The 13,892-nt window shown below is 38.3% G+C and overlaps 1 long non-coding RNA gene across 2 annotated transcripts in view; it reads right to left on the bottom strand.

The window, feature by feature from the left end:
• Positions 1–6,286, bottom strand: part of LOC148050109 (uncharacterized) — a 31,038-nt gene extending 24,752 nt beyond the window's left edge. For both annotated transcript variants that reach the window (XR_015701546.1, XR_015701547.1), the window contains exon 1: positions 6,227–6,286. This is a non-coding gene — a long non-coding RNA (uncharacterized LOC148050109). The remainder of the gene's footprint in view (positions 1–6,226) is intronic.
• Between the last annotated feature and the right edge of the window lie 7,606 nt (positions 6,287–13,892).

Genomic DNA, 13,892 nt, shown 5'->3' with positions numbered 1-13,892 from the left:
AAGTGGTCAGTGTTTTTAATAAAAGTGCTTATGTTTTAAACTCATCTTAATACTGTTTACAGAAAAAACAGCAGGAATATCTAGTTTAAGGTATCCTAAGATTCCAGAAATGCATGACATAATCTTGGCTCTGCAATTTCAGCTCCACCATCTTGTGCATCTTCTTTATTTACATGTCTTTAATTACATCAACATTTTCCCATGTGCTTCTGCCTCCATGTGCACATGGGAAGAATTTGGTTTACTTAACGAGCATGTATTTAATATTTTGGGTTTGCCTCATTTTTCAGTGTGTGTCAGAGGCCTTATCTCCTGCCTACTGTCCAAACATTGCTCTGAATAAAGAATTTTTCATTTCCTTTGGGCTTTTCTCTGCTGTTTGTCACTATCTGAATGCTTCACAACATTAATTAAACTGAAAAGGTAAGGCAGCAGTATTATCTCCATTTTACACATGGGGTACTGAGACACAGAGGAAAAAGTCAAAAGTAAAGCTAGCCATAAACTTCACAAAAAATATTGTAGTTGAAATACAAACTACAAAAGAAAGCATTGCCTTTAAATGAAAGCATTTAATGAAGACCTGAACAAGAACCACAGGTTCTGGGCGAAGGAAGTACAGAGTGTAAAAATCCAGTAATTTCAGTCTGAAAACAGAAACTGGCATTTCCATTTAGCAAACATCTTTGAAAGTTTGAATTTACAGTACCAGCTTGAAAACTTAGAGTTATGAACTTGTAAGTTTTTTTGGTTCAATTGCAGTTAAAAATAGCCACTCATGTTGGGTGTTCAAGGTAGGGCTTAGCTATGCAAATGTCTTAAAGGAATTTGAAGCAAACCAGCCCAAAGGCAGCGTTAAGGGATCTAGAATAAAGGTTTCTAAACCCCAGTGTTGATAAAGAAGCAAACTTCACTCTCTAAGTTCAGATAACTAAGGGATCGATTTAGCATACATGTTTCTGTACATGCCACTGAAGCGGTGCAAACAACTCTGTTTCAGTGTTTTGATGGGATCTCCACTGTTCACTCCATTGTTTAGCTTTTCAATATTTTTTCATTACCAGAATAAAGAGTCCAATTTAACCTTTGTGGCCCTGGAGCAATTGAGAGAGTGGCAGATGTATCATCTGTCTGTGACAGACCCCAATATTATTGGCAAAGTAAAGGCAATTTTATGTGCAAATTGCAAGTTTTCAGAAGCTGGCATCTTCACCTGACGTGGGCAAGAACTACTCAGAATAACCTGTAGGATCTCAAAAAATGAAGCCTAATATGACTACAGAGGGTTTTTTTGCATTTTTTTCAGCTATAGACAGCCACTGAGTATGCTTACAAATTACCGGGGTGTGTTACCAAATACAATTCTGTTCCTTCTTGGTGCAGTGAGTGTCTACTCATATAAAAATTAATTTAAATGAGTGAATCTAATAAAAGTCACCCAAATGATGGCTAAATATGGGTGTCTGATTGCGTTTATGCAAGAAAAAGAGGTGTTTCTGAATTCTCTGATAACTGACCTCCTCTTGACAAGATGGCATTACATGACTTTGTCCAGGTACATGCCTGGGTCTGATCTTTTGAAAAATACAGTTTCTCAAGGTAATTTATAGACTTCAAAAGCAAATGTTTTCAAAAATAAATGACAAAATCTAAAGGCAAAATCCTTAAAATGCTTGCAGAAAGTGATGGCTTAAGGACTCCAATTGCCAAAGAAATGTCATAACAATTTCTCTGAAAATATTTTCACTTTATTATGCATAACCTTCTAATCAGTTCCAGAACCCTCTACTTTCCCTCGCTACAAACTGCTGTTAAAAAGTAGCAAGTTACTGATTACAAGAATACGCCTCAACTAAATCCCTTAGCAGCATGTCAAGTGCACAAATATTTTAACAGCTAATGGCAAATTCCACAGCAATACATATATATTTATTAATTTCAATCATTCAGGCCAGGGAGGTATGAATAAGGGCACTATCATTTAGGGCTGTAATTAATCATCCTGGACATTTCATTGTCAGTGAACATAAATCAAGAAGCAAGTGTTTCCCCTATCTGAGTGATATGTAACCAGCATTAACACAGTGACAAAATCTAATGCTTGGCAGTAACTGATATAAATTTTATCTACCTTTGACACCTAAGATGCAGGGCCATTTCACATGAGTGCCCTCCACCTCTGAATGTATTTTCTGGATGTAGAGCACGTCCTTTAAAAATATTAACAGAGTATAACAACAAGGCTCAAGAAAGACATTGCCAAACACCAAGATATAAAGTTTCTGAAGTAAAAGAAAAAAATCTTATACATCAACACAAGACATAATAAATACATGTTAAAAATAAGACTGGACAAATGCCTGTTTGCAGGACAGCGTAGGGCAATTCTTAAATTGTAAAACAATTGTAAACCAGCCACCAATTTAGCTCCATGTATGCCTTTGTTAAATATCCACTAGGTCTTATTTTAAAGACATTCTCAACCCTGCCAAGGCCTGGCTCTGATCTGCAGGGCTCGGGCACTCCTCTGGTTCATGGCAGAGGTAACCATCATTCTCCTGGTATGACATTGCCTGTATACCACTCACAGTCACATGAGAAACATGAAATATGAACTACTAAAACTTCAAATCTTCACTCCTTTAAAAGATTAACGTAGATACACAGGAGCATTATTATCTTTAACATTTGCTTAGAGCTACCACAAACACACTACAAGAGACCTACCCAGAACATCCATGCACAACCAGGCTTATAAGAGACCTGCATTTGAAGAAACACGAGACTTGTACAAACAGCTTATCTAAAACTCATTCAAAAGCTTGAACAACTTAAAAAAAATCCTGTTAGATTCTGGAAATAGCTGTTAATGTCATTACTTGACAGCTTTTCAGTCTCCAGCTATCACCACATGCTTCTAGTATTATTCAAAGCATCTCCCACCGGTAATACTAACCTTCATCAAAACACAAATTACTTGGGTATTACTCTGATCTACAGTTAGAAGCTGGACAGGGTTTAGGACTGTTAGTACTATCTAAAGCACCTGAGAGATAACTGTAGCAGCAGGTGTCTCAAGAAAACTCAGACACTTTTGAGTTTTTTGAAGGGCTAAGCTGAACACAGCCAAGTCTATCCGTTCTGAAATGATAAAACATGGTCATGAACACAGCTCATCACCTGAGATCAAACACAGTTCAAGACAGCATTAATCCTTTGGCTTTTAAATATTTGAGATCTCAGCCTTAAATTCTGCCAGTAATGACTCAACCTGTAACTTATTTCTTAGCCTACTTATTCTCAGACTCCAAATTTTATATCCAAAATCAAACCTAAATATACTGATTGCAATCTACCACAGAAAAAAAATAGTAAAATTTCTTATTTAATCACACAATTCTATCAACAATATGTAGAGCAAAAAAATATATGTACAACTGTATTACTGTCTGTACTCTAAGTGTTAAGGTGGAATTTTGCCCACAGGCAATAATTATAAACCCAGGTCTGAGATAATCCATTTGTAAAATACTAAGCATGCAACACATGCTTTCAGCCTTTGATGGAAGCATTCTTCTCCAAAGCACAATTTACATTTAAATTCATATTGTGGGGAATCAATACTAAAAAATAAGTGTCAAGGTTTTCTTCTTCACTGAATTGTTTCTTAATTAAATTCAAGTGTTTTGTCTAACCATTTCACACTTATTTCTTTCCAAAAATTACAAAAGTTTCTTTAATTATTCATGATATCTAACTACTGGGAAGTGCCACAAATTGCTTTTGTTAAGGAAATAAGAACAGATTGTTTACATTTGGCTGCTGGGACACAGAAAATAAACGGAAAGGAATTCCTACAGATGCAGTAAGTACGAGACAGTTCTGATGAAACCCAGCAAAAACATACACATCCCACATCATGTATCACTCCCCTGGACTTCTCCCCACTCCAGAGGGAAGAGAGCACTCGGGACTTTCCTCCACGGGAATGTGGTGCTGGAGGCAGTGACCCACTTGCCTTTGGCCAGTCACATTTCTCTTAACATCAACCCTAATAATTTCCTTGACTTACAAACCCAGACACTCTGGACTCCTTACAGAGGATAACTACAACATCTAAGAAGTTTCTGGCCATATAAATGAAAAAAGCTTCTTCAGCAGTAAAATAGTGTTTCCCAAAAGGGAATACCTTCTAAATAAACTATATAACTGCAGAGTTTGAAGAATGTCAATGACCTGGATAAATCTGGCAGCTGGAAAGAGCAGCATGCAAAGTGTGCATCACTGACAGGGAGGAGCCTGACCACAACCTGCTCAGGAAGGAGCAGCAGAGATGCTACTCAGTGTGCCTTTCCAAGACTAAGTCCTGACAGGCAAAACACGCACCCAGAGCACTCATTACCTCGGAGAATTGCTGCATGGTCCAAGCCAGCAGGTTTCAAAGCATTTTTGCCAGAGGAAGAAGGGAACAGGTATCTATTTTGTTCTTTCCTTTGATGGCTGCTAAGACAAAGGATAGGTATTGCCATGGGCCGTTATATACATACACTGAACAAATGAATATTTTAAGCATTACAGAAAAGTGTTCAGTGATTCCCTAGCAATATTTTATTTGTTCTGGCAAAAGACATAGTAAGAACAAAGTTAAATGACTAACTTCTTTGCAGTTAATGTAGAAAAACAATTAAGTAATAAAATTTCACTTGGGAGCCACACAAAGTCCCTGATGGCTACACTTGAAAATTGCTCAAGTTAACAAAGCACTTTATATCACAACCCAAATTCCTTCATTACTGTCCCAAGTACCACAAACGAAAAGGAATCAAAGACTGTTGCACTCACCAAGCTCAGCTGCAGCTCCAAGCTATTTCAAAACCAGATGTGTTAAGATCTCCCAGACTGATCAGGTTCATTTTTAATTCAGAAAAATCTATTTCTGCACCTGGGTTTTATATCCTATTATGCTTCTAAAAGATTTTAAGACTGCATAGTTTTAGCCAACTTACTCTGCCAAGTGTGTGCTGGTATAACTCCATTCCAGCTGATAGCATTACACAGAGAAATGTGACTCATCATATCTCGTTAGAGTTAAATGTGCTGCTAATTTGTGAAATATTTTGCCTGACCCATTAAATCAACTGAATATTTTCATGCTCTTTCTTCTTTTTAGCATGATAACTAATTCAAAGTCATTTATTCCGCTTCATTAAAACCAAAAGTTGATCTGAAAAACAATAGCTGCTAGAGCTTATATTGGATCAAGCATCACCTTCTCAATGAAGCAGCCAAATGACAGCAAAAGTCAGAATGTCATTTATTTCTAAATTATCATCTCCTTCATATTGATTTATTTTTCAGATATTTTACACACATCTTTTCCTGGTTTTACATATGATCTAAAATGCCCCACTCAGCAGCCCAGTGCAATGACAGCAAGCCTCCAGCAGACAGCCCACCAAATGTGGGAGGATGCTCATCAGGAAAGCTGGCTAGAAAAGGGACATCCCATCTCTCCCTGCAGAGCAGCCTTATCTCCAGGATCCTCAGCTGTGAGCCTACAACTCAGTTCAAATATAGCACACCTTAAAAGCAACCAGAAGTTATTACAACCTTGTTTCCTCATTCACCCACTGGTTCCAATTCACTCATTCTAGCCCAAAAGCATTAAGTTATTTATCTTCCCAAAACTTCACGAAACTCTCAAGAAAGAAAAGAAATAATGATGACAGATCTCAAGAAAACTCAACAGCCTTAGTAAAATACCAAATACAATTCCTAAATTAAGCAGCATAAAGCTGAAAGGAATGAAAAGACATTGACTATTCTTGGCACAAGCACAAACTTCCCCCATAACCAGAAGGGCAATAGCTGGGTGAAGGATTTTAGTTTTTCCCTTATATTCACTAATAAACCTTTAATTCAGGAGAAATCTGTTTTTTCAGCCCAATTTCCCACCTAACAAATTTTTATCAAATTATTAAACCCCTGGTATGTATATAACAATATTAAGAAAGAAGAACAGTTTAGGACCTCTTTGCTTCTCTTCACTGAAGAGTGAACTACAATCATACAGTTGCCAGCAGGGTGACAAAAGCAGTTAAACCTTAGGCTATAATAAAGGAAGATTTAAAGGGTAGCTAAGTTAGATATTGTCATTCAGACAGATAAAATTCATCTCTGGTACTTGGGTAACTGGTGATGCAATCTCAGAGCCCTTAGCAATTACCTTTGGAAACTCATGAAGACTGGTCAAGGTCCTTGGTTACAGGGAAAGGGCAAACAAGGTCCTGATTCAGAAAGGAAAATAGCAGTGGGAAGTAGGAAGCTATATATTAGACAGCTCTATCTCCATCCCTGGAAACAGCTGGGAACAATCAGCTAGTGAGCAAAAGCAAGGAGATGCATAACAGCTGACATAGTTTTATCAAGAGTAAATCACATCAAGCCCATCTACTTTCCTCTGCAGAAAGGTAATAGGATCAGTGGATAGAGCAGCCTTAGGTAGGACAAGGATTTTGACCCTGTCCCATACGATGTTGTCATGGGCCAGTGGTAGAAACCCATGTCTTCAGGATGCTGATGTATAACACACTGGGAAACACGAAGAGCAATTACGCATGGCTCACTGTCAAACCACACACACGAATCAAGGGAAGCCCACAGGGGTTTGCCCAGAGTCCAGTACTACTCAAAATTTTCACTAAAGATTTGGGTGATGGACTAGAGAGTATGCTGATTAAATCTTCCAGTGACAGCAAGCTCAGAGTGACAACAAATACACGGGAAGACAGGAGCAGAATTTGAAATGACCTCACCAAACTTGAAAAACAGCCTGGAAGGGGAAAAAGCACCCAAAGGATACACCCCAGCACCCAAAAGGATACAATTCTATCAAAACAAGTACCAAATTGTACACTTTGGGGCTCATATGGGGCAGTACCTCCTGCTTGCCAGAGCAACCCCAAAGACCTGATCGCTCATCTGCTGACTTCGATAACCCTGAGGCTGTCACTGGCAGTGCTCATCTTTCCGGATGGACTTGTTTCCCATATGATATACCAGAAGTCGTGCATGAGCCTCAAACAGCTGAATTTTCCCAGTTTCCACCTCCATTACAAAAGCTGTTAGTTAAAATCACTTTTACCTCACAGGAAATAAGATGTGCAGCCACTGTCATTAGCATTAATGCAGTCTTGATTACCAAGCCCTGCCCTGTGGGATGCCTGCTGTTTCTCAATATTTCTGTCTCGTAATGCCATCCCAGGAAAAGTTTGCCTTAATAAACGCTTGCTATGACAGTTAAGAATAAGAAATCATACCTCACAACTCCCTCAGCCTCACACATGCATTGATTATAACCTAATGAAGTTTATAAAAATCAAGCGATGTGGGTAGAAATACTGGCTAGGAAAACTCTCTGGAGTAACGATAAATCATGCCTCTAATGTCCTCATTTGTTTGCAAAAAAGAAATGATGCCATTAGTTGGGTAGTTAAATCCTGATCAGTCAAAGCTTCAGTAACAAAATCTGAAACTTTTAAAGGCAAAGAAATTCTCTACTTTTTAACAGTTATGCTGGTAAAACCGAGCTTAACCTTAGGAGAGAAATGATAAATAAAAAAGCGATGTTCTGTATTTTTTCCACAGATATTTGCCAAATAATTTCTCCAACCTTTAATCCCTATGTCACAAAGCTAAGAAATAGAACTGCTATTTAATTAAATCTGTGTTAGGAAGGGAAGACCTGCTTTCAAATTAAAACTGGTATATGCACCAGTAACTAAAATACGTGTCCTGAAGTAGATGTACAGATGGATCATGGTTTGCTTGAACAGGCTCATAGTCTTACATTGGCAACATGAAGCTTTTCAATTTCAGATGGCATCACAATAAAAAGAGCTAGGCATGAGGAAAACCCATCATTGCATCAAGCCTTGCTAGAGCACAGGGAACGCTAACCCCATAATGACTGCTGTCTCTCAGCATGTTTTGTCTATAAGCTTTGTGCACACTTCACATATCACTCAGATAACCGTAGCCACAGGACCTGTACATATATCACCTGGAGCCTCTGCCAAAAGATGTTGCTCCATAGCAGAGCTGTAAAAACAGAAATCTGAGAAACATTGCCAAGTGTTGCTGAGAACGAGTGGAAAAGAAGGAAGGTTTGCAAAGGATAAACAATGATTTCTTAAGTGCTAGAAAAGGAGATGTTGGAAGCCATGTACTAATTGAGTATTTTACCCGGAAAAATATGAGAATAAATAATAAAACAGTGATAGAGGTGTGTTCAGAGTCAGGGAAGAGATAATAACCTCCTTACCTAAAATTAAATTAGAAAGCATAATAGCAAATGTATTTTACATTAAGAGTGGAAAAAACATGGATTATTGAGGACCACATAACTAATTATGTGTTTGTATGATATATGATTTTCTAATATTAGTTTTATAAAATATTTCCGTTAGGGACATTTATACTGTGTCAGTCTGATTATTTCTAACACTGATAATAGCCAACAGAGAATATTCTGAGGGGAGAAAAAAATCCTTTAAAAAAGAAAGCCAATATAGTTTGGGGTGGTACCAGCTTAATCTTTGATATTAAGCCAAAAACGAATCACAGGGGTGAGCAGTATCTCGGGGAGTATGAGCGGGGATGGCTGACTCCCTTCTCTCTCTCTCACCCATTTCTCAGCTGAGCTGGTCTCACTCAGGAGCCAGGACCCACACCGAGCATCCCTCCCTGTGGCTGAGGGTGCCCGATGCACAAGGAGCAGTGGAGACTTCTCAAGTCCCTCTTCCCTCTACTGGTTCCCATTTTCCCAGGCAACCCATATACACATGCTTTTGGCATTTGACTAGGGAGGGAAAAGGGCAAGAACATGCACCATCCCCACCCTGGATCACTAAATAGAAAATTACACCAACCTAAGGCTTCACGTGAGAGCCAGATCCACCTTCTGCTGAAAACACCTACCTGTGCAAGCCATAATGCCAGAGTCATAAACAGGTGGGTGAAGGCTGGCTGCCAGTGCACAAATGTTGAGTAATTCAGGTCACACAAATAAAGGTCCTGAGCAATAAAGTCTTTAAAGAATACTGGAATACCACCTACATTTATCCTCCTCTAGGTAAGACAAAGACATCCCATGACTATGGTAGGATTTTCCTTCCCACTTTGGAGTTACATCAGCGCGAGGAATTTTCATTGACATTTACTGGGACAACTTCACAGCAGAAAAATCTCAGGAGCTTTCTCCAGTGCTTTTTCTGAAGTTGCCTCCTGCGGTACTCATCATGACCAATTGTATATCCCTTCCCCATGAGTAATAAAGCAATTCACTTCAGCCAGGCTTCCAAATTATATGGGAATCATGTTTATAACAAGTTTCTATTATTTGCATGCTTTTATTAGAACAAGAATATCGCCAGTGAAGAGCACAGTGTTCCTTTAAAATCCTGCTTTCAGAGCAGCAAACTTTGAAGGCAATCTCTGAAATATGTAATTTACAAAATTACTGTAATTGATGTAACTGTTATATTGAGAGGTGCGTAAGTACAGAAGCTTCCTATATAATACATTTCTGTTTTAAAAATGTTATCTTCTCTTGAATAATGGAGCATAGCTAATAAGCTGTCTTTCACCAACAACCCAAGTGAAGCAAGTGGCAGGGCCAAGTTGCAGAGCTTGTTGAACTTGTCATTTTCTCATTTGACAAGTAGATAGATGAAATAATTCAAATTAAATAAAAATTAGACCAAACCTTTATGCAGTCACCAACCTTTTCAGAGGTGTGAAATTTCACTTGCCTTGGAGTAGCATGTTATGTTTTAGCTACCTGAAAGACCAAATAAGTGCTAGAAATGGATAGAGATTTTCTGTGGTCACATGATATAAATTTATTTCTTTTAAGGAGGAAGTTCAGTACGCTTTCTATTATGCCTTCAGGAAGTGTGAAGACCAAAGAGACCTCAGTTGCTACTACATTACGTCTTAAATGGTTAAGATTTATCAAATGTTAGTATGTGTCAGTAAAGAAGTGGCCACCTTTATAATAAAAATTGTACCAGGCACGTAGCATACACACATAACAAATATTTTTATTCAGTTTTATTGGAAACTACAGTCATACCTTTAAAACATTTAGTGAACTAGCATATTTGTACTGTCAGCACTGTCTTAAAGATTGTTCAAAAACCTCTGCTATTTGAAATGGCTGTTGTTCATTGACTCCCGTAAAATAATTGGCACTATAATTTTATACCTGTCAAAAATCCAATATAGAGCATTGACTAATTGCTATTTTGTGTGCTCAGAAAGGTATAAAATCAATTTAACCACTCTGGAAATCAACAAATTCTTTTGTGAAGCTGCAGAACAGTAAACATAATTATGTTTACTACCGCCAGTCTTCATTTTTAGTCTTTGGAGGGGGGAGCAGATTTTCTTATATCATATATAATCTTATAACAGTTCTGAGGCCAATCTTGTAAAGTGCTTAAACCACGCTTACATTGCCAAGAGCCCTCAAAGTCTATTAGCTTCTAAATGAGTTGATGGTTTGCATGACTTCCGAAATGATGCAACCTCTTACCCCACTGACTCTCCACTGATTTGCATTTTCCTCACCTCGTCTTCATATCCTATGTCTAAATCAAAGAACTTCAAAAAACTGGAAGCTTTTTAGGATTTATATGTGTGAATATGTGGCAAGGTACATACAAATTGTGTGATTTGACAGGCTATTGAAAGAGATGCAAAAAAATACTGGAAAATACTCCATATTTCTCGTGCCTCACATCAAACAGCCTCATTCAGTCTAATCAGTTGGCACGTACAGAGCATGAAATAATGTTATTTCCTTCTTCCTGTGCCTCCTGTTACCATGCTCTAATACTGCTCCCACTGAAACAAGTAACAAAACTTCTCTGAAAATATTTTGCATTAATGCCACTTTTATCAGAGCCTGGAAAGAAATGAATGAAGCTTGAAGTGCTACATCAAATTTCATGTCTGTATATTTCAAAAAACAATGCATCTAATTTTACAATGTATTTGGGCAGAATGTTTTCTTCTGTGAAAATAACGTTTTCAATGCTACTGGCTGTGGGTTTTCTTGGCAATTGAAGTAGATTCTTGTAGATGCAAGAAATAAAGGCAAAGAAAAAATAGTTACAAACTGAAATAAAAATGTTATTATCAACAGGTAAAAAGGGGAAGGATGCCATTTACTGCAGAAAACGGTTGCACTGAGCAACTGTGCAAGCATGGATTTCCACAGCTTACAATAATAGTTTTGCAATAAAAGAAACAAACGAGGACACTAATGATCTGATAGCTGAGGAAAATAAATGTTATGTACATTCTTAAATAAATTTCAGTTTCTGATATATCAGTAAGTTATCACACGTCCAGCAGAAGTTAGAGACAGCATCTGTCATAAAAGAAAATAACCCAAAGGCCCACTGATGCCTGCAACATCCCAGAGGCAGAGGGTGCAGGAAGAGGGATGCGGCTCTTGGCCATCACAAGGCTTGTGTGCGCAGCTCGGCTGCTGAGCTACGGCAGCACTTGCAGTGTGTGCAACTAGAATTGTGCAAATGAATTTTACCTTTAGCAGGCTTGTCAGATTTCATATGATAAAAAGCCCTTGCCACTTCACTACCCAGTGCTATACATGTTTTAACATAAAGAAAGCATTTTACTGAAATGAACTTGAATTGCAAGGACATAAACATACCTTGATAATGGAGGCCAAATGATGCAACATGTAATTGCTTTTGCCTAGACATAACATCCAGCTTCATCAGAGGTCCCACTTTCTAAGAGATATTACCTGTTCCAGAGCAGTCGCTCTTTAAGTAGAAAACCACATCCTTTTCTGCTCTTTGATATAACAAAAAGTAATCTCGTCTCTTTGTACTTGCTGTCTTAATACATTTAAGCCATTAATCCATAACATGACAGAGGCAGCATGAAAACAGACTTACAGCTTAGTTTTAATAAGCATTAATACATTTATGCTGGTTTTGGCAGGCCAGCCTTCTACTATTACTTGGCTCCCCAGATTACATCCATGAAAATTAATGATCTGTCACCAGACTTCCCTATGTTCTAATGAAGTAGTTAGTCAAGTACGGGTAAAGTCAGGTGTGAGAAGCTGCCTCTCTCCATTTGCAATAAAGCCTTTCTCCCTGTTTTGCTAACAAATTAAATTAGTTGAGAGTAAAAATTTAATTACTGTCATGCACCATCTTCATATTTGTGATCAAACAAGCACATCTCTGTGAGCTTTGTAGTCCCTTGCTCTACTGAAATGGGAGAGAAGTAAGATAAACCTGGCTGAATATCAGAATAGATTTATAATTATTGTTTTCTCCAAGCAAAAAATTATTGGGAAAAAAGTGTTATTTCTTTCATTTAAATAAAAAAGATTCTTTTAGTAGCCTGACAGCCACATTGCCATTTCATGTCTAAATCAGAGGAACACAATTACACCTGGCTAACATACTGTCCTTGAGCCAAACAGAAGGACGATGATTTAATAACAGAAGTCATCTTTCTGCAGAGGTCCACGCTCCTAAGTATGTACTGTAGGAGAGCACAGGAGGATCACAAGGGCGGCAACCTGCTGCTTAACATAGGCATCATGCAACATGTGTTCTACAGCAACTGGACAGCAAGAAGACAGGGTGAAAACACATTAAACAAAGCAATCTTCAACAAATATCTTCTCAGCCCTGTCACCACAAATTTGTCTTACCCACTGTTGATCAATTCCAGTCCAAACTCGAGTTGGTTTGGGGATTTATTCTACGACAGCTTTTCACTCACCAGCTATTTCTGTCCCTAATGAGACTTGCACCCTTTCTTTCCCTGCCTGGGTTAGGGCTGTTTCCCTGACACCCTCTCCGTGGCCAGATTAGAGCTCCTGAGCCTAAAACTGCAGCAGCTTTGTGTGACGTGAACACAGAGAAGGGACTGAGCCTGTGAGAAGGGCTTGCATTTTCCAAGTGCAAAACATAAAATGGAGATATTTGAATTATGCAGGAAAAGACTGAGTCTTTTTGAGGGACTGTGGGAAGTATGTTGAAATTAGACCTAACCACGGGCTAATATACATGTTTCAGAGTAAGAGATCTTTACAATATAACTCACGCCTCAGGAGGTTTTCTGGGACATGGTAAAGTGCAGGAGAAGAGGGTTTTCAGAGCACATCTGCTCAGGGCTAACCCATTCAATAACTGCCCTGAGGCAGAAATCGTGCAGCAAGCCCGTCATCTGCACCGTGCCATCCAGCCATTGAGGACCCTTGCTGCCTGTACACTGACAGTGTCCTAGCTGTTCTTTATTTTGATGTCAAAGCCAAAAAAGGTCCCCAAGGATCAAGAATAACATCATGAAAGAGAAAATAACGTTCAGTCCTGTGCTGGGAAAAGAAAATAGAAAAATAGGTCTGAAAAGGGTCTGAAGAGGCCATCCTGCCCGTCATGGTCTTGCTTGTTCATATCAACTGGCAAGAAGCTCCAGCTTGGCTTCCCCAGGATGCACAATCCACACTTCTCTTGCAGAATGACATCAGCTGCATTACATACTGTCACTGTTGAATTCATCCTACCTACTGCCAAGGGAATGCAATTAAAAAGACTGGGAACTAAAACAGAAATTAAGTATTTACTGTCTAAACAGAGTACTCAAAAGAAAGCTTCTAAAAATATATTCTTATTTGATCACAGAAATGTAAATGCTCTAAACTTCTCAATAGCTCTAATACAATCACATACAATACTAAAATAATCTTACTCCAGTATAACATGCATTACATCAGAAAGTCAGAATAACCTGAATACACTCTACGTATTGTACTTTAAAATACATTATACTTTTCT

Source organism: Nipponia nippon, unplaced genomic scaffold (assembly GCF_047370975.1).
Source record: "Nipponia nippon isolate SJK-2023a ecotype South Korea unplaced genomic scaffold, ASM4737097v1 scaffold_9, whole genome shotgun sequence".
NCBI classification, from domain to species: domain Eukaryota; kingdom Metazoa; phylum Chordata; class Aves; order Pelecaniformes; family Threskiornithidae; genus Nipponia; species Nipponia nippon.
This window is presented reverse-complemented; position numbering and strand designations above follow the sequence as displayed.